Here is a 20037-nt window from a genome sequence, read left to right as displayed (position 1 = left end):
GGGAAAGGAAAATGACAAAGAGCAAGATAGAGGTGAATGATCACTTTATTGTTGAATTCAACTAATCCATTCTTCAGCAAGGTATATTTTAAAATGATATGAATAGGGTAAACTTCAAATTAGAGAGGTGTTTTTGAAGAAGTGAAGAGTCTTCATTCATCTTAAGTGTTTGAGTAGAGAAGTGTGTGAACTTAGAAAAGAATATGAAAGTGAAAAAGCAATATTCTCTTGAACACCATAAAGAAAAGTGTTTCAAATTTAAGAATCAAGTGGGTGCTGTGGCTTAGCTGGTTAAAGCGCCTGTCTAGTAAACAGGAGATCCTGAGTTCAACTCTCAGCAGTGCCTTGCTTTTCTCATTGTTATATAACAAATCATTTTCATTAGGTCTTATTCCGATACAATTAAAATATAAAAGTCTGATTCATCTTACTGTTGAACAGAGCATCTTTAACCTTATAAAAACCCAAGTATTTTCAAGATTATAGAATGAATACTGTTATTGCAAAATGAAAAAAATACATATCTATGAGAAAGACGTAGATGAAATGTCTACCTAGATTTGAGCAATATCATTACCTTCATGAAAAAAAATTGTAAAGAATTCAAGAAATAAAATTGGGTTTTATAAGAGTACCTGTTTATTAAAACATATCAATCCTTGCGTAGTGATTGAGTATCTTTTCGTGTTTAAGATTACAATACATATAAAGAAGAATTTATAGCAGAAAACACATTTTCATCATCAACAATGAATTATTTATGCATTTTTTACTATTAAGGTTGGTGCTGTGGCTTAGTGGTTAAAGCGCCTGTCTCGTAAACAGGAAATCATGAGTTCAAATATCAGCAGCACCCAACTGTTTTCTCCTTGCTTTCCGAATAATTTTCATCAAACAAGTGTTGAATACAATTTAAGAATAAACATCTGGTTCTATGAACTTTAGAATAAGTTATCTTAAAAATTAAATAAAATGCTTGGTATTGTGAAGATTTTTGTAGGAATGCATTGACTGAAATAGGGAAAGGAAAATGACAAAGAACAAGATAGAGGTGAATGATCACTTTATTGTTGAATTCAACTAATCCATTCTTCAGCAAGGTATATTTTAAAATGATATGAATAGGGTAAACTTCAAATTAGAGAGGTGTTTTTGAATAAGTGAAGAGTCTTCATTCATCTTAAGTGTTTGAGTAGAGAAGTGTGTGAACTTAGAAAAGAATATGAAAGTGAAAAAGCAATATTCTCTTGAACACCATAAAGAAAAGTGTTTCAAATTTAAGAATCAAGTAGGGTGCTGTGGCTTAGCTGGTTAAAGCGCCTGTCTAGTAAACAGGAGATCCTGAGTTCAACTCTCAGCAGTGCCTTGCTTTTCTCATTGTTTTATAACAAATCATTTTCATTAGGTCTTATTCCGATACAATTAAAATATAAAAGTCTGATTCATCTTACTGTTGAACAGAGCATCTTTAACCTTATAAAAACCCAAGTATTTTCAAGATTATAGAATGAATACTGTTATTGAAAAATGAAAAAAATACATATCTATGAGAAAGACGTAGATGAAATGTCTACCTAGATTGGAGCAATATCATTACCTTCATGAAAAAAAATTGTAAAGAATTCAAGAAATAAAATTGGGTTTTATAAGAGTACCTGTTTATTAAAACATATCAATCCTTGCGTAGTGATTGAGTATCTTTTCGTGTTTAAGATTACAATACATATAAAGAAGAATTTATAGCAGAAAACACATTTTCATCATCAACAATGAATTATTTATGAATTTTTTACTATTAAGGTTGGTGCTGTGGCTTAGTGGTTAAAGCCCCTGTCTCGTAAACAGGAAATCATGAGTTCAAATATCAGCAGCACCCAACTGTTTTCTCCTTGCTTTCCGAATAATTTTCATCAAACAAGTGTTGAATACAATTTAAGAATAAACATCTGGTTCTATGAACTTTAGAATAAGTTATCTTAAAAATTAAATAAAATGCTTGGTATTATGAAAATTTTTGTAGGAATGCATTGACTGAAATCGGGAAAAGAAAATGACAAGGACAAGATAGAGGTGAATGATCACTCTATTGTTGAATTCAACTAATCCATTCTTCAGCAAGGTATATTTTAAAATGATATTAATAGGGTAAACTTCAAATTAGAGAGGTGTTTTCGAATGAGTGAAGAGTCTTCATTCATCTTAAGTGTTTGAGTAGAGAAGTGTGTGAACTTAGAAAAGAATATGAAAGTGAAAAAGCAATATTCTCTTGAACACCATAAAGAAAAGTGTTTCAAACTTAAGAATCATGTGGGTGTTGTGGCTTAGCTGGTTAAAGCGCCTGTCTAGTAAACAGGAGATCCTGAGTTCAACTCTCAGCAGTGCCTTGCTTTTCTCATTGTTATATAACAATTCATTTTCATTAGGTCTTATTCCGATACAATTAAAATATAAAAGTCTGATTCATCTTACTGTTGAGCAGATCATCTTTAACCTTATAAAAACCCAAGTATTTTCAAGATTATAGAATGAATACTGTTATTGCAAAATGAAAAAAATACTTATCTATGAGAAAGACATAAATGAAATGTCTACCTTGATTTGAGCAATATTAATACCTTCATGAAAAAAAAATGTAAAGAATTCAAGAAATGAAATCGGGTTTTATAAGAGTACCTGTTTATTAAAACATATTAATACTTGCGTAGTGATTGAGTATCTTCTCGTGTTTAAGATTACAATACATATAAAGAAGAATTTATAGCAGGAAACACATTTTCATCATCAACAATGAATTATTTATGCATTTTTTACTATTAAGGTTGGTGCTGTGGCTTAGTGGTTAAAGCCCCTGTCTCGTAAATAGGAAATCATGAGTTCAAATATCAGCAGCACCCAACTGTTTTCTCCTTGCTTTCCGAATAATTTTCATCAAACAAGTGTTGAATACAATTTAAGAATAAACATCTGGTTCTATGAACTTTAGAATAAGTTATCTTAAAAATTAAATAAAATGCTTGGTATTATGAAAATGTTTGTAGGAATGCATTGACTGAAATCGGGAAAAGAAAATGACAAGGACAAGATAGAGGTGAATGATCACTCTATTGTTGAATTCAACTAATCCATTCTTCAGCAAGGTATATTTTAAAATGATATGAATAGGGTAAACTTCAAATTAGAGAGGTGTTTTTGAATAAGTGAAGAGTCTTCATTCATCTTAAGTGTTTGAGTAGAGAAGTGTGTGAACTTAGAAAAGAATATGAAAGTGAAAAAGCAATATTCTCTTGAACATCATAAAGAAAAGTGTTTCAAATTTAAGAATCAAGTGGGTGCTGTGGCTTAGCTGGTTAAAGCGCCTGTCTAGTAAACAGGAGATCCTGAGTTCAACTCTCAGCAGTGCCTTGCTTTTCTCATTGTTATATAACAAATCATTTTCATTAGGTCTTATTCCGATACAATTTAAATATAAAAGTCTGATTCATCTTACTGTTGAACAGATCATCTTTAACCTTATAAAAACCCAAGTATTTTCAAGATCATAGAATGAATACTGTTATTGCAAAATGAAAAAATTACTTATCTATGAGAAAGACGTAGATGAAATGTCTACCTAGATTGGAGCAATATTATTACCTTCATGAAAAAAAATTGTAAAGAATTCAAGAAATGAAATTGGGTTTTATAAGAGTACCTGTTTATTAAAACATATCAATCCTTGCGGAGTGATTGAGTATCTTTTCGTGTTTAAGATTACAATACATATAAAGAAGAATTTATAGCAGAAAACACATTTTCATCATCAACAATGAATTATTTATGCATTTTGTACTATTAACGTTGGTGCTGTGGCTTAGTGGTTAAAGCGCCTGTCTCATAAACAGGAAATCATGAGTTCAAATATCAGCAGCACCCAACTGTTTTCTCCTTTCTTTCCGAATAATTTTCATCAAACAAGTGTTGAATACAATTTAAGAATAAACATCTGGTTCTATGAACTTTAGAATAAGTTATCTTAAAAATTAAATAAAATGCTTGGTATTGTGAAGATTTTTGTAGGAATGCATTGACTGAAATAGGGAAAAGAAAATGACAAAGAACAAGATAGAGGTGAATGATCACTCTATTGTTGAATTCAACTAATCCATTCTTCAGCAAGGTATATTTTAAAATGATATGAATAGTGTAAACTTCAAATTAGAGAGGTGTTTTTGAATGAGTGAAGAGAGTCTTCATTCATCTTAAGTGTTTGAGTAGAGAAGTGTGTGAACTTAGAAAAGAATATGAAAGTGAAAAAGCAATATTCTCTTGAACACCATAAAGAAAAGTGTTTCAAAATAAAGAATCAAGTGGGTGATGTGGCTTAGCTGGTTAAAGCGCCTGTCTAGTAAACAGGAGATCCTGAGTTCAACTCTCAGCAGTGCCTTGCTTTTCTCATTGTTATATAACAAATCATTTTCATTAGGCCTTATTCCGATACAATTAAAATATAAAAGTCTGATTCATCTTACTGTTGAATAGATCATCTTTAACCTTATAAAAACCCAAGTATTTTCAAGATCATAGAATGAATACTGTTATTGCAAAATGAAAAAATGACTTATCTATGAGAAAGACGTAGATGAAATGTCTACCTAGATGGGAGCAATATTATTACCTTCATGAAAAAAAATTGTAAAGAATTCAAGAAATGAAATTGGGTTTTATAAGAGTACCTGTTTATTAAAACATATCAATCCTTGTGTAGTGATTGAGTATCTTTTCGTGTTTAAGATTACAATACATATAAAGAAGAATTTATAGCAGAAAACACATTTTCATCATCAACAATGAATTATTTATGCATTTTGTACTATTAACGTTGGTGCTGTGGCTTAGTGGTTAAAGCGCCTGTCTCGTAAACAGGAAATCGTGAGTTCAAATATCAGCAGCACCCGACTATTTTCTCCTTGCTTTCCGAATAGTTTTCATCAAACAAGTGTTGAATACAATTTAAGAATAAGCATCTGGTTCTATGAACTTTAGAATAAGTTATCTTAAAAATTAAATAAAATTCTTGGTATTGTGAAGATTTTTGTAGGAATGCATTGACTGAAATAGAGAAAAGAAAATGACAAAGAACAAGGTAGAGGTGAATGATCACTCTATTGTTGAATTCAACTAATCCATTCTTCAGCAAGGTATATTTTAAAATGATATGAATAGGGTAAACTTCAAATTAGAGAGGTGTTTTTGAATATGTGAAGAGTCTTCATTCATCTTAAGTGTTTGAGTAGAGAAGTGTGTGAACTTAGAAAAGAATATGAAAGTGAAAAAGCAATATTCTCTTGAACATCATAAAGAAAAGTGTTTCAAATTTAAGAATCAAGTGGGTGCTGTGGCTTAGCTGGTTAAAGCGCCTGTCTAGTAAACAGGAGATCCTGAGTTCAACTCTCAGCAGTGCCTTGCTTTTCTCATTGTTATATAACAAATCATTTTCATTAGGTCTTATTCCGATACAATTAAAATATAAAAGTCTGATTCATCTTACTGTTGAACAGATCATCTTTAACCTTATAAAAACCCAAGTATTTTCAAGATCATAGAATGAATACTGTTATTGCAAAATGAAAAAATTACTTATCTATGAGAAAGACGTAGATGAAATGTCTACCTAGATTGGAGCAATATTATTACCTTCATGAAAAAAAATTGTAAGGAATTCAAGAAATGAAATTGGGTTTTATAAGAGTACCTGTTTATTAAAACATATCAATCCTTGCGGAGTGATTGAGTATCTTTTCGTGTTTAAGATTACAATATATATAAAGAAGAATTTATAGCAGAAAACACATTTTCATCATCAACAATGAATTATTTATGCATTTTGTACTATTAACGTTGGTGCTGTGGCTTAGTGGTTAAAGCGCCTGTCTCATAAACAGGAAATCATGAGTTCAAATATCAGCAGCACCCAACTGTTTTCTCCTTGCTTTCCGAATAATTTTCATCAAACAAATGTTGAATACAATTTAAGAATAAACATCTGGTTCTATGAACTTTAGAATAAGTTATCTTAAAAATTAAATAAAATGCTTGGTATTGTGAAGATTTTTGTAGGAATGCATTGACTGAAATAGGGAAAAGAAAATGACAAAGAACAAGATAGAGGTGAATGATCACTCTATTGTTGAATTCAACTAATCCATTCTTCAGCAAGGTATATTTTAAAATGATATGAATAGGGTAAACTTCAAATTAGAGAGGTGTTTTTGAATGAGTGAAGAGAGTCTTCATTCATCTTAAGTGTTTGAGTAGAGAAGTGTGTGAACTTAGAAAAGAATATGAAAGTGAAAAAGCAATATTCTCTTGAACACCATAAAGAAAAGTGTTTCAAAATAAAGAATCAAGTGGGTGATGTGGCTTAGCTGGTTAAAGCGCCTGTCTAGTAAACAGGAGATCCTGAGTTCAACTCTCAGCAGTGCCTTGCTTTTCTCATTGTTATATAACAAATCATTTTCATTAGGTCTTATTCCGATACAATTAAAATATAAAAGTCTGATTCATCTTACTGTTGAACAGATCATCTTTAACCTTATAAAAACCCAAGTATTTTCAAGATCATAGAATGAATACTGTTATTGCAAAATGAAAAAATGACTTATCTATGAGAAAGACGTAGATGAAATGTCTACCTAGATGGGAGCAATATTATTACCTTCATGAAAAAAAATTGTAAAGAATTCAAGAAATGAAATTGGGTTTTATAAGAGTACCTGTTTATTAAAACATATCAATCCTTGTGTAGTGATTGAGTATCTTTTCGTGTTTAAGATTACAATACATATAAAGAAGAATTTATAGCAGAAAACACATTTTCATCATCAACAATGAATTATTTATGCATTTTGTACTATTAACGTTGGTGCTGTGGCTTAGTGGTTAAAGCGCCTGTCTCGTAAACAGAAAATCATGAGTTCAAATATCAGCAGCACCCGACTATTTTCTCCTTGCTTTCCGAATATTTTTCATCAAACAAGTGTTGAATACAATTTAAGAATAAGCATCTGGTTCTATGAACTTTAGAATAAGTTATCTTAAAAATTAAATAAAATTCTTGGTATTGTGAAGATTTTTGTAGGAATGCATTGACTGAAATAGAGAAAAGAAAATGACAAAGAACAAGGTAGAGGTGAATGATCACTCTATTGTTGAATTCAACTAATCCATTCTTCAGCAAGGTATATTTTAAAATGATATGAATAGGGTAAACTTCAAATTAGAGAGGTGTTTTTGAATGACTGAAGAGTCTTCATTCATCTTAAGTGTTTGAGTAGAGAAGTGTGTGAACTTAGAAAAGAATATGAAAGTAAAAAAGCAATATTCTCTTGAACACCATAAAGAAAAGTGTTTCAAAATAAAGAATCAAGTGGGTGCTGTGGCTTAGCTGGTTAAAGCACCTGTTTAGTAAAAAGGAGATCCTGAGTTCAACTCTCAGCAGTGCCTTGCTTTTCTCATTGTTATATAACAAATCATTTTCATTAGGTCTTATTCCGATACAATTAAAATATAAAAGTCTGATTCATCTTAGTGTTGAACAGATCATCTTTAACCTTATAAAAACCCAAGTATTTTCAAGATCATAGAATGAATACTGTTATTGCAAAATGAAAAAATTACTTATCTATGAGAAAGACGTAGATGAAATTTCTACCTAGATTTGAGCAATATTAATACCTTCATGATTTTTTTTTAAAGAATTCAAGAAATGAAATTGGGTTTTATAAGAGTACCTGTTTAATAAAACATAATAATACTTGCGTAGTGATTGAGTATGTTTTCGTGTTTAAGATTACAATACATATAAAGAAGAATTTATAGCAGGAAACACATTTTCATCATCAACAATGAATTATTTATGCATTTCTAACTATTAAAGTTGGTGCTGTGGCTTAGTGGTTAAAGCGCCTGTCTCGTACACAGGAAATTCAGAGTTCAAATCTCAGCAGCACCTACCTGTTTTCTCCATGCTTTCCGAATAATTTTTATCAAACAAATGTTGAATACAATTTAAGAATAAACATCTGGTTCTATGAACTTTAGAATAAATTATCTTAAAAATTAAATAAAATGCTTGGTATTGTGAAGATTTTGGTAGGAATGCATTGACTGAAATAGGGAAAGGAAAATGACAAAGAACAAGATAGAGGTGAATGATCACTTTATTGTTGAATTCAACTAATCCATTCTTCAGCAAGGTATATTTTAAAATGATATGAATAGGGTAAACTTCAAATTAGAGAGGTGTTTTTGAAGAAGTGAAGAGTCTTCATTCATCTTAAGTGTTTGAGTAGAGAAGTGTGTGAACTTAGAAAAGAATATGAAAGTGAAAAAGCAATATTCTCTTGAACACCATAAAGAAAAGTGTTTCAAATTTAAGAATCAAGTGGGTGCTGTGGCTTAGCTGGTTAAAGCGCCTGTCTAGTAAACAGGAGATCCTGAGTTCAACTCTCAGCAGTGCCTTGCTTTTCTCATTGTTATATAACAAATCATTTTCATTAGGTCTTATTCCGATACAATTAAAATATAAAAGTCTGATTCATCTTACTGTTGAACAGAGCATCTTTAACCTTATAAAAACCCAAGTATTTTCAAGATTATAGAATGAATACTGTTATTGCAAAATGAAAAAAATACATATCTATGAGAAAGACGTAGATGAAATGTCTACCTAGATTTGAGCAATATCATTACCTTCATGAAAAAAAATTGTAAAGAATTCAAGAAATAAAATTGGGTTTTATAAGAGTACCTGTTTATTAAAACATATCAATCCTTGCGTAGTGATTGAGTATCTTTTCGTGTTTAAGATTACAATACATATAAAGAAGAATTTATAGCAGAAAACACATTTTCATCATCAACAATGAATTATTTATGCATTTTTTACTATTAAGGTTGGTGCTGTGGCTTAGTGGTTAAAGCCCCTGTCTCGTAAACAGGAAATCATGAGTTCAAATATCAGCAGCACCCAACTGTTTTCTCCTTGCTTTCCGAATAATTTTCATCAAACAAGTGTTGAATACAATTTAAGAATAAACATCTGGTTCTATGAACTTTAGAATAAGTTATCTTAAAAATTAAATAAAATGCTTGGTATTATGAAAATTTTTGTAGGAATGCATTGACTGAAATCGGGAAAAGAAAATGACAAGGACAAGATAGAGGTGAATGATCACTCTATTGTTGAATTCAACTAATCCATTCTTCAGCAAGGTATATTTTAAAATGATATGAATAGGGTAAACTTCAAATTAGAGAGGTGTTTTTGAATAAGTGAAGAGTTTTCATTCATCTTAAGTGTTTGAGTAGAGAAGTGTGTGAACTTAGAAAAGAATATGAAAGTGAAAAAGCAAAGTTCTCTTGAACACCATAAAGGAAAGTGTTTCAAAATAAAGAATCAAGTGGTTGCTGTGGCTTAGCTGGTTAAAGCACCTGTTTAGTAAAAAGGAGATCCTGAGTTCAACTCTCAGCAGTGCCTTGCTTTTCTCATTGTTATATAACAAATCATTTTCATTAGGTCTTATTCTGATACAATTAAAATATAAAAGTCTGATTCATCTTACTGTTGAACAGATCATCTTTAACCTTATAAAAACCCAAGTATTTTCAAGATCATAGAATGAATACTGTTATTGCAAAATGAAAAAATTACTTATCTATGAGAAAGACGTAGATGAAATGTCTACCTACATTGGAGCAATATTATTACCTTCATGAAAAAAATTTGTAAAGAATTCAAGAAAGGAAATTGGGTTTTATAAGAGTACCTGTTTATTAAAACATATCAATCCTTGCGTAGTGATTGAGTATCTTTTTGTGTTTAAGATTACAATACATATAAAGAAGAATTTATAGCAGAAAACACATTTTCATCATCAACAATGAATTATTTATGCATTTTGTACTATTAACGTTGGTGCTGAGGCTTAGTGGTTAAAGCGCCTGTCTCGTAAACAGGAAATCATGAGTTCAAATATCAGCAGCACCCAACTGTTTTCTCCTTGCTTTCCGAAAAATTTTCATCAAACAAGTGTTGAATACAATTTAAGAATAAACATCTGGTTCTATGAACTTTAGAATAAGTTATCTTAAAAATTAAATAAAATGCTTGGTATTGTGAAGATTTTTGTAGGAATGCATTGACTGAAATAGGGAAAAGAAAATGACAAAGAACAAGATAGAGGTGTGAATGATCACTCTATTGTTGAATTCAACTAATCCATTCTTCAGCAAGGTATATTTTAAAATGATATTAATAGGGTAAACTTCAAATTAGAGAGGTGTTTTCGAATGAGTGAAGAGTCTTCATTCATCTTAAGTGTTTGAGTAGAGAAGTGTGTGAACTTAGAAAAGAATATGAAAGTGAAAAAGCAATATTCTCTTGAACACCATAAAGAAAAGTGTTTCAAACTTAAGAATCATGTGGGTGTTGTGGCTTAGCTGGTTAAAGCGCCTGTCTAGTAAACAGGGAGTCCTGAGTTCAACTCTCAGCAGTGCCTTGCTTTTCTCATTGTTATATAACAATTCATTTTCATTAGGTCTTATTCCGATACAATTAAAATATAAAAGTCTGATTCATCTTACTGTTGAGCAGATCATCTTTAACCTTATAAAAACCCAAGTATTTTCAAGATTATAGAATGAATACTGTTATTGCAAAATGAAAAAAATACTTATCTATGAGAAAGACATAAATGAAATGTCTACCTTGATTTGAGCAATATTAATACCTTCATGAAAAAAAAATGTAAAGAATTCAAGAAATGAAATCGGGTTTTATAAGAGTACCTGTTTATTAAAACATATTAATACTTGCGTAGTGATTGAGTATCTTCTCGTGTTTAAGATTACAATACATATAAAGAAGAATTTATAGCAGGAAACACATTTTCATCATCAACAATGAATTATTTATGCATTTTTTACTATTAAGGTTGGTGCTGTGGCTTAGTGGTTAAAGCCCCTGTCTCGTAAACAGGAAATCATGAGTTCAAATATCAGCAGCACCCAACTGTTTTCTCCTTGCTTTCCGAATAATTTTCATCAAACAAGTGTTGAATACAATTTAAGAATAAACATCTGGTTCTATGAACTTTAGAATAAGTTATCTTAAAAATTAAATAAAATGCTTGGTATTATGAAAATTTTTGTAGGAATGCATTGACTGAAATCGGGAAAAGAAAATGACAAGGACAAGATAGAGGTGAATGATCACTCTATTGTTGAATTCAACTAATCCATTCTTCAGCAAGGTATATTTTAAAATGATATGAATAGGGTAAACTTCAAATTAGAGAGGTGTTTTTGAATAAGTGAAGAGTTTTCATTCATCTTAAGTGTTTGAGTAGAGAAGTGTGTGAACTTAGAAAAGAATATGAAAGTGAAAAAGCAAAGTTCTCTTGAACACCATAAAGGAAAGTGTTTCAAAATAAAGAATCAAGTGGTTGCTGTGGCTTAGCTGGTTAAAGCACCTGTTTAGTAAAAAGGAGATCCTGAGTTCAACTCTCAGCAGTGCCTTGCTTTTCTCATTGTTATATAACAAATCATTTTCATTAGGTCTTATTCCGATACAATTAAAATATAAAAGTCTGATTCATCTTACTGTTGAACAGATCATCTTTAACCTTATAAAAACCCAAGTATTTTCAAGATCATAGAATGAATACTGTTATTGCAAAATGAAAAAATTACTTATCTATGAGAAAGACGTAGATGAAATGTCTACCTACATTGGAGCAATATTATTACCTTCATGAAAAAAATTTGTAAAGAATTCAAGAAATGAAATTGGGTTTTATAAGAGTACCTGTTTATTAAAACATATCAATCCTTGCGTAGTGATTGAGTATCTTTTCGTGTTTAAGATTACAATACATATAAAGAAGAATTTATAGCAGAAAACACATTTTCATCATCAACAATGAATTATTTATGCATTTTGTACTATTAACGTTGGTGCTGAGGCTTAGTGGTTAAAGCGCCTGTCTCGTAAACAGGCAATCATGAGTTCAAATATCAGCAGCACCTGACTGTTTTCTCCATGCTTTCCGAATAATTTTCATCAAACAAATGTTGAATACAATTTAAGAATAAACATCTGGTTCTATGAACTTTAGAATAAGTTATCTTAAAAATTAAATAAAATGCTTGGTATTGTGAAGATTTTTGTAGGAATGCATTGACTGAAATAGGGAAAAGAAAATGACAAAGAACAAGATAGAGGTGAATGATCACTCTATTGTTGAATTCAACTAATCCATTCTTCAGCAAGGTATATTTTAAAATGATATGAATAGGGTAAACTTCAAATTAGAGAGGTGTTTTTGAATAAGTGAAGAGTCTTCATTCATCTTAAGTGTTTGAGTAGAGAAGTGTGTGAACTTAGAAAAGAATATGAAAGTGAAAAAGCAATATTCTCTTGAACATCATAAAGAAAAGTGTTTCAAATTTAAGAATCAAGTGGGTGCTGTGGCTTAGCTGGTTAAAGCGCCTGTCTAGTAAACAGGAGATCCTGAGTTCAACTCTCAGCAGAGCCTTGCTTTTCTCATTGTTATATAACAAATCATTTTCATTAGGTCTTATTCCGATACAATTAAAATATAAAAGTCTGATTCATCTTACTGTTGAACAGATCATCTTTAACCTTATAAAAACCCAAGTATTTTCAAGATCATAGAATGAATACTGTTATTGCAAAATGAAAAAATTACTTATCTATGAGAAAGACGTAGATGAAATGTCTACCTAGATTGGAGCAATATTATTACCTTCATGAAAAAAATTGTAAAGAATTCAAGAAATGAAATTGGGTTTTATAAGAGTACCTGTTTATTAAAACATATCAATCCTTGCGTAGTGATTGAGTATCTTTTCGTGTTTAAGATTACAATACATATAAAGAAGAATTTATAGCAGAAAACACATTTTCATCATCAACAATGAATTATTTATGCATTTTGTACTATTAATGTTGGTGCTGTGGCTTAGTGGTTAAAGCGCCTGTCTCGTAAACAGGAAATCATGAGTTCAAATATCAGCAGCACCCAACTGTTTTCTCCTTGCTTTCCGAATAATTTTCATCAAACAAGTGTTGAATACAATTTAGGAATAAACATCTGGTTCTATGAACTTTAGAATAAGTTATCTTAAAAATTAAATAAAATGCTTGGTATTGTGAAGATTTTTGTAGGAATGCATTGACTGAAATAGGGAAAAGAAAATGACAAAGAACAAGATACAGGTGAATGATCACTCTATTGTTGAATTCAACTAATCCATTCTTCAGCAAGGTATATTTTAAAATGATATGAATAGGGTAAACTTCAAATTAGAGAGGTGTTTTTGAATGAGTGAAGAGTCTTCATTCATCTTAAGTGTTTGAGTAGAGAAGTGTGTGAACTTAGAAAAGAATATGAAAGTGAAAAAGCAATATTCTCTTGAACACCATAAAGAAAAGTGTTTCAAAATAAAGAATCAAGTGGGTGCTGTGGGTTAGCTGCTTAAAGCGCCTGTCTAGTAAACAGGAGATCCTGAGTTCAACTCTCAGCAGTGCCTTGCTTTTCTCATTGTTATATAACAAATCATTTTCATTAGGTCTTATTCCGATACAATTAAAATATAAAAGTCTGATTCATCTTACTGTTGAACAGATCATCTTTAACCTTATAAAAACCCAAGTATTTTCAAGATCATAGAATGAATACTATTATTGCAAAATGAAAAAATTACTTATCTATGAGAAAGACGTAGATGAAATTTCTACCTAGATTTGAGCAATATTAATACCTTCATGATTTTTTTTAAAGAATTCAAGAAATGAAATTTGGTTTTATAAGAGTACCTGTTTAATAAAACATAATAATACTTGCGTAGTGATTGAGTATGTTTTCGTGTTTAAGATTACAATACATATAAAGAAGAATTTATAGCAGGAAACACATTTTCATCATCAACAATGAATTATTTATGCATTTCTTACTATTAACGTTGGTGCTGTGGCTTATTGGTTAAAGCGCCTGTCTCGTACACAGGAAATTCAGAGTTCAAATTTCAGCAGCACCTACCTGTTTTCTCCATGCTTTCCGAATAATTTTCATCAAACAAATGTTGAATACAATTTAAGAATAAACATCTGGTTCTATGAACTTTAGAATAAGTTATCTTAAAAATTAAATAAAATGCTTGGTATTGTGAAGATTTGTGTAGGAATGCATTGACTGCAATAGGGAAAGGAAAATGACAAAGAACAAGATAGAGGTGAATGATCACTTTATTGTTGAATTCAACTAATCCATTCTTCAGCAAGGTATATTTTAAAATGATATGAATAGGGTAAACTTCAAATTAGAGAGGTGTTTTTGAATAAGTGAAGAGTCTTCATTCATCTTAAGTGTTTGAGTAGAGAAGTGTGTGAACTTAGAAAAGAATATGAAAGTGAAAAAGCAATATTCTCTTGAACACCATAAAGAAAAGTGTTTCAAATTTAAGAATCAAGTGGGTGCTGTTGCTTAGCTGGTTAAAGCGCCTGTCTAGTAAACAGGAGATCCTGAGTTCAACTCTCAGCAGTGCCTTGCTTTTCTCATTGTTATATAACAAATCATTTTCATTAGGTCTTATTCCGATACAATTAAAATATAAAAGTCTGATTCATCTTACTGTTGAACAGATCATCTTTAACCTTATAAAACCCAAGTATTTTCAAGATTATAGAATGAATACTGTTATTGCAAAATGAGAAAAAAACATATCTATGAGAAAGACGTAGATGAAATTTCTACCTAGATTTGAGCAATATTGATACCTTCATGATTTTTTTTTAAAGAATTCAAGAAATGAAATTGGGTTTTATAAGAGTACCTGTTTATTAAAACATATTAATACTTGCGTAGTGATTGAGTATCTTTTCGTGTTTAAGATTACAATACATATAAAGAAGAATTTATAGCAGGAAACACATTTTCATCATCAACAATGAATTATTTATGCATTTCTTACTATTAACGTTGGTGCTGTGACTTAGTGGTTAAAGCCCCTGTCTCGTAAACAGGAAATCATGAGTTCAAATATCAGCAGCACCCAACTGTTTTCTCCTTGCTTTCCGAATAATTTTCATCAAAAAAGTGTTGAATACAATTTAAGAATAAACATCTGGTTCTATGAACTTTAGAATAAGTTATCTTAGAAATTAAATAAAATGCTTGGTATTGTGAAGATTTTTGTAGGAATGCATTGACTGAAATAGGGAAAAGAAAATGACAAAGAAAATGATAGAGGTGAGTGATCACTCTATTGTTGAATTCAACTAATCCATTCTTCAGCAAGGTATATTTTAAAATGATATGAATAGGGTAAACTTCAAATTAGAGAGGTGTTTTTGAATGACTGAAGAGTCTTCATTCATCTTAAGTGTTTGAGTGGAGAAGTGTGTGAACTTAGAAAAGAATATGAAAGTGAAAAAGCAATATTCTCTTGAACACCATAAAGAAAAGTGTTTCAAAATAAAGAATCAAGTGGGTGCTGTGGCTTAGCTGGTTAAAGCACCTGTTTAGTAAAAAGGAGATCCTGAGTTCAAATCTCAGCAGCGCCTTGCTTTTCTCATTGTTATATAACAAATCATTTTCATTAGGTCTTATTCCGATACAATTAAAATATAAAAGTCTGATTCATCTTACTGTTGAACAGATCATCTTTAACCTTATAAAAACCCAAGTATTTTCAAGATCATAGAATGAATACTGTTATTGCAAAATGAAAAAATTACTTATCTATGAGAAAGACGTAGATGAAATGTCTACCTAGATTGGAGCAATATTATTACCTTCATGAAAAAAAATTGTAAAGAATTCAAGAAATGAAATTGGGTTTTATAAGAGTACCTGTTTATTAAAACATATCAATCATTGCGTAGTGATTGAGTATCTTTTCGTGTTTAAGATTACAATACATAAAAAGAAGAATTTATAGCAGAAAACACATTTTCATCATCAACAATGAATTATTTATGCATTTTGTACTATTAACGTTGGTGCTGTGGCTTAGTGGTTAAAGCGCTTGTCTCATAAACAGGAAATCATGAGTTCAAATATCAGCAGCACCCAACTGTTTTCTCCTTGCTTTCCGAATAATTTTCATCAAACAAGTGTTGAATACAATTTAAGAATAAACATCTGGTTCTATGAACTTTAGAATAAGTTATCTTAAAAATTAAATAAAATGCTTGGTATTGTGAAGATTTTTGTAGGAATGCATTGACTGAAATAGGGAAAAGAAAATGACAAAGAACAAGATACAGGTGAATGATCACTCTATTGTTGAATTCAACTAATCCATTCTTCAGCAAGGTATATTTTAAAATGATATGAATAGGGTAAACTTCAAATTAGAGAGGTGTTTTTGAATGAGTGAAGAGTCTTCATTCATCTTAAGTGTTTGAGTAGAGAAGTGTGTGAACTTAGAAAAGAATATGAAAGTGAAAAAGCAATATTCTCTTGAACACCATAAAGAAAAGTGTTTCAAAATAAAGAATCAAGTGGGTGCTGTGGCTTAGCTGGTTAAAGCGCCTGTCTAGTAAACAGGAGATCCTGAGTTCAACTCTCAGCAGTGCCTTGCTTTTCTCATTGTTATATAACAAATCATTTTCATTAGGTCTTATTCCGATACAATTAAAATATAAAAGTCTGATTCATCTTACTGTTGAACAGATCATCTTTAACCTTATAAAAACCCAAGTATTTTCAAGATCATAGAATGAATACTGTTATTGCAAAATAAAAAAATTACTTATCTATGAGAAAGACGTAGATGAAATTTCTACCTAGATTTGAGCAATATTAATACCTTCATGATTTTTTTTTAAAGAATTCAAGAAATGAAATTGGGTTTTATAAGAGTACCTGTTTAATAAAACATAATAATACTTGCGTAGTGATTGAGTATGTTTTTGTGTTTAAGATTACAATACATATAAAGAAGAATTTATAGCAGGAAACACATTTTCATCATCAACAATGAATTATTTATGCATTTCTAACTATTAACGTTGGTGCTGTGGCTTAGTGGTTAAAGCGCCTGTCTCGTACACAGGAAATTCAGAGTTCAAATCTCAGCAGCACCTACCTGTTTTCTCCATGCTTTCCGAATAATTTTCATCGAACAAATGTTGAATACAATTTAAGAATAAACATCTGGTTCTATGAACTTTAGAATAAGTTATCTTAAAAATTAAATAAAATGCTTGGTATTGTTAAGATTTTTGTAGGAATGCATTGACTGAAATAGGGAAAAGAAAATGACAAAGAACAAGATAGAGGTGAATGATCACTCTATTGTTGAATTCAACTAATCCATTCTTCAGCAAGGTATATTTTAAAATGATATGAATAGGGTAAACTTCAAATTAGAGAGGTGTTTTTGAATAAGTGAAGAGTCTTCATTCATCTTAAGTGTTTGAGTAGAGAAGTGTGTGAACTTAGAAAAGAATATGAAAGTGAAAAAGCAATATTCTCTTGAACACCATAAAGAAAAGTGTTTCAAAATAAAGAATCAAGTGGGTGCTGTGGCTTAGCTGGTTAAAGCGCCTGTCTAGTAAACAGGAGATCCTGAGTTCAACTCTCAGCAGTGCCTTGCGTTTCTCATTGTTATATAACAAATCATTTTCATTAGGTATTATTCCGATACAATTAAAATATAAAAGTCTGATTCATCTTACTGTTGAACAGAGCATCTTTATCCTTATAAAAACCCAAGTATTTTCAAGATTATAGAATGAATACTGTTATTGCAAAATGAAAAAAATACATATCTATGAGAAAGACGTAGATGAAATGTCTACCTAGATTGGAGCAATATCATTACCTTCATGAAAAAAAATTGTAAAGAATTTAAGAAATAAAATTGGGTTTTATAAGAGTACCTGTTTATTAAAACATATCAATCCTTGCGTAGTGATTGAGTATCTTTTCGTGTTTAAGATTACAATACATATAAAGAAGAATTTATAGCAGGAAACACATTTTCATCATCAACAATGAATTATTTATGCATTTCTTACTATTAACGTTGGTGCTGTGGCTTAGTGGTTAAAGCCCCTGTCTCGTAAACAGGAAATCATGTGTTCAAATATCAGCAGCACCCAACTGTTTTCTCTTTGCTTTCCGAATAATTTTCATCAAACAAGTGTTGAATACAATTTAAGAATAAACATCTGGTTCTATGAACTTTAGAATAAGTTATCTTAAAAATTAAAAAAAATGCTTGGTATTGTGAAGATTTTTGTAGGAATGCATTGACTGAAATAGGGAAAAGAAAATGACAAAGAAAATGATAGAGGTGAGTGATCACTCTATTGTTGAATTCAACTAATCCATTCTTCAGCAAGGTATATTTTAAAATGATATGAATAGGGTAAACTTCAAATTAGAGAGGTGTTTTTGAATGACTGAAGAGTCTTCATTCATCTTAAGTGTTTGAGTGGAGAAGTGTGTGAACTTAGAAAAGAATATGAAAGTGAAAAAGCAATATTCTCTTGAACACCATAAAGAAAAGTGTTTCAAAATAAAGAATCAAGTGGGTGCTGTGGCTTAGCTGGTTAAAGCACCTGTTTAGTAAAAAGGAGATCCTGAGTTCAAATCTCAGCAGCGCCTTGCTTTTCTCATTGTTATATAACAAATCATTTTCATTAGGTCTTATTCCGATACAATTAAAATATATAAGTCTGATTCATCTTACTGTTGAACAGATCATCTTAAACCTTAAAAAAACAGAAGTATTTTCAAGATTATAGAATGAATACTGTTATTGCAAAATGAAAAAAATACATATCTATGAGAAAGACGTAGATGCAATTTCTACCTAGATTTGAGCAATATTAATACCTTCATATTTTTTTTTTTAAAGAATTCAAGAAATGAAATTGGGTTTTATAGGAGTACCTGTTTATTAAAACATATTAATACTTGCGTAGTGATTGAGTATCTTCTCGTGTTTAAGATTACAATACATATAAAGAAGAATTTATAGCAGGAAACACATTTTCATCATCAACAATAAATTATTTATGCATTTCTTATTATTAACGTTGGTGCTGTGGCTTAGTGGTTAAAGCGCTTGTCTCGTAAACAGGAAATCCTGAGTTCAAATCTCAGCAGCACCTAAGTGTTTTCTCCATGCTTTCCAAATAATTTTCATCAAACAAATGTTGAATACAATTTAAGAATAAACATCTGGTTCTATGAACTTTAGAATAAGTTATCTTAAAAATTAAATAAAATGCTTGGTATTGTGAAGATTTTTGTAGGAATGCATTGACTGAAATAGGGAAAAGAAAATGACAAAGAACAAGATAGAGGTGAATGATCACTCTATTGTTGAATTCAACTAATCCATTCTTCAGCAAGGTATATTTTAAAATGATATGAATAGGGTAAACTTCAAATTAGAGAGGTGTTTTTGAATAAGTGAAGAGTCTTCATTCATCTTAAGTGTTTGAGTAGAGAAGTGTGTGAACTTAGAAAAGAATATGAAAGTGAAAAAGCAATATTCTCTTGAACACCATAAAGAAAAGTGTTTCAAATTTAAGAATCAAGTAGGGTGCTGTGGCTTAGCTGGTTAAAGCGCCTGTCTAGTAAACAGGAGATCCTGAGTTCAACTCTCAGCAGTGCCTTGCTTTTCTCATTGTTATATAACAAATCATTTTCATTAGGTCTTATTCCAATACAATTAAAATATAAAAGTCTGATTCATCTTACTGTTGAACAGAGCATCTTTAACCTTATAAAAACCCAAGTATTTTCAAGATTATAGAATGAATACTGTTATTGCAAAATGAAAAAATACATATCTATGAGAAAGACGTAGATGAAATGTCTACCTAGATTGGAGCAATATCATTACCTTCATGAAAAAAATTTGTAAAGAATTCAAGAAATGAAATTGGGTTTTATAAGAGTACCTGTTTATTAAAACATATCAATCCTTGCGTAGTGATTGAGTATCTTTTCG

The 20037-nt window shown here is 30.4% G+C and overlaps 10 non-coding genes across 10 annotated transcripts; all 10 read left to right on the top strand.

Moving 5' to 3' along the window:
• Positions 1–272: 272 nt before the first annotated feature.
• Positions 273–346, top strand: TRNAT-AGU (transfer RNA threonine (anticodon AGU)). Its single transcript has one exon. It is a non-coding gene; the product is annotated as a tRNA-Thr (tRNA).
• A 946-nt stretch (positions 347–1292) lies between these two features.
• On the top strand, positions 1293–1366 carry TRNAT-AGU (transfer RNA threonine (anticodon AGU)). The gene has a single exon. It is a non-coding gene; the product is annotated as a tRNA-Thr (tRNA).
• Positions 1367–2310: 944 nt separating this feature from the next.
• On the top strand, positions 2311–2384 carry TRNAT-AGU (transfer RNA threonine (anticodon AGU)). The gene has a single exon. It is a non-coding gene; the product is annotated as a tRNA-Thr (tRNA).
• A 944-nt stretch (positions 2385–3328) lies between these two features.
• Positions 3329–3402, top strand: TRNAT-AGU (transfer RNA threonine (anticodon AGU)). The gene has a single exon. It is a non-coding gene; the product is annotated as a tRNA-Thr (tRNA).
• Positions 3403–5368: 1966 nt separating this feature from the next.
• On the top strand, positions 5369–5442 carry TRNAT-AGU (transfer RNA threonine (anticodon AGU)). The gene has a single exon. It is a non-coding gene; the product is annotated as a tRNA-Thr (tRNA).
• A 2983-nt stretch (positions 5443–8425) lies between these two features.
• Positions 8426–8499, top strand: TRNAT-AGU (transfer RNA threonine (anticodon AGU)). Its single transcript has one exon. It is a non-coding gene; the product is annotated as a tRNA-Thr (tRNA).
• Positions 8500–16570: 8071 nt separating this feature from the next.
• On the top strand, positions 16571–16644 carry TRNAT-AGU (transfer RNA threonine (anticodon AGU)). Its single transcript has one exon. It is a non-coding gene; the product is annotated as a tRNA-Thr (tRNA).
• A 943-nt stretch (positions 16645–17587) lies between these two features.
• Positions 17588–17661, top strand: TRNAT-AGU (transfer RNA threonine (anticodon AGU)). The gene has a single exon. It is a non-coding gene; the product is annotated as a tRNA-Thr (tRNA).
• Positions 17662–19116: 1455 nt separating this feature from the next.
• On the top strand, positions 19117–19189 carry TRNAT-CGU (transfer RNA threonine (anticodon CGU)). Its single transcript has one exon. It is a non-coding gene; the product is annotated as a tRNA-Thr (tRNA).
• Positions 19190–19625: 436 nt separating this feature from the next.
• TRNAT-AGU (transfer RNA threonine (anticodon AGU)) lies at positions 19626–19699 on the top strand. Its single transcript has one exon. It is a non-coding gene; the product is annotated as a tRNA-Thr (tRNA).
• Positions 19700–20037: the final 338 nt, after the last annotated feature.

Source organism: Lissotriton vulgaris, chromosome 12, assembly GCF_964263255.1.
Source record: "Lissotriton vulgaris chromosome 12, aLisVul1.2, whole genome shotgun sequence".
In the NCBI taxonomy this organism is placed as follows: Eukaryota; Metazoa; Chordata; class Amphibia; order Caudata; family Salamandridae; genus Lissotriton; species Lissotriton vulgaris.
Note: the sequence above shows the minus strand (reverse complement) of the source record. Positions and strands in the feature narration are given on the sequence as shown.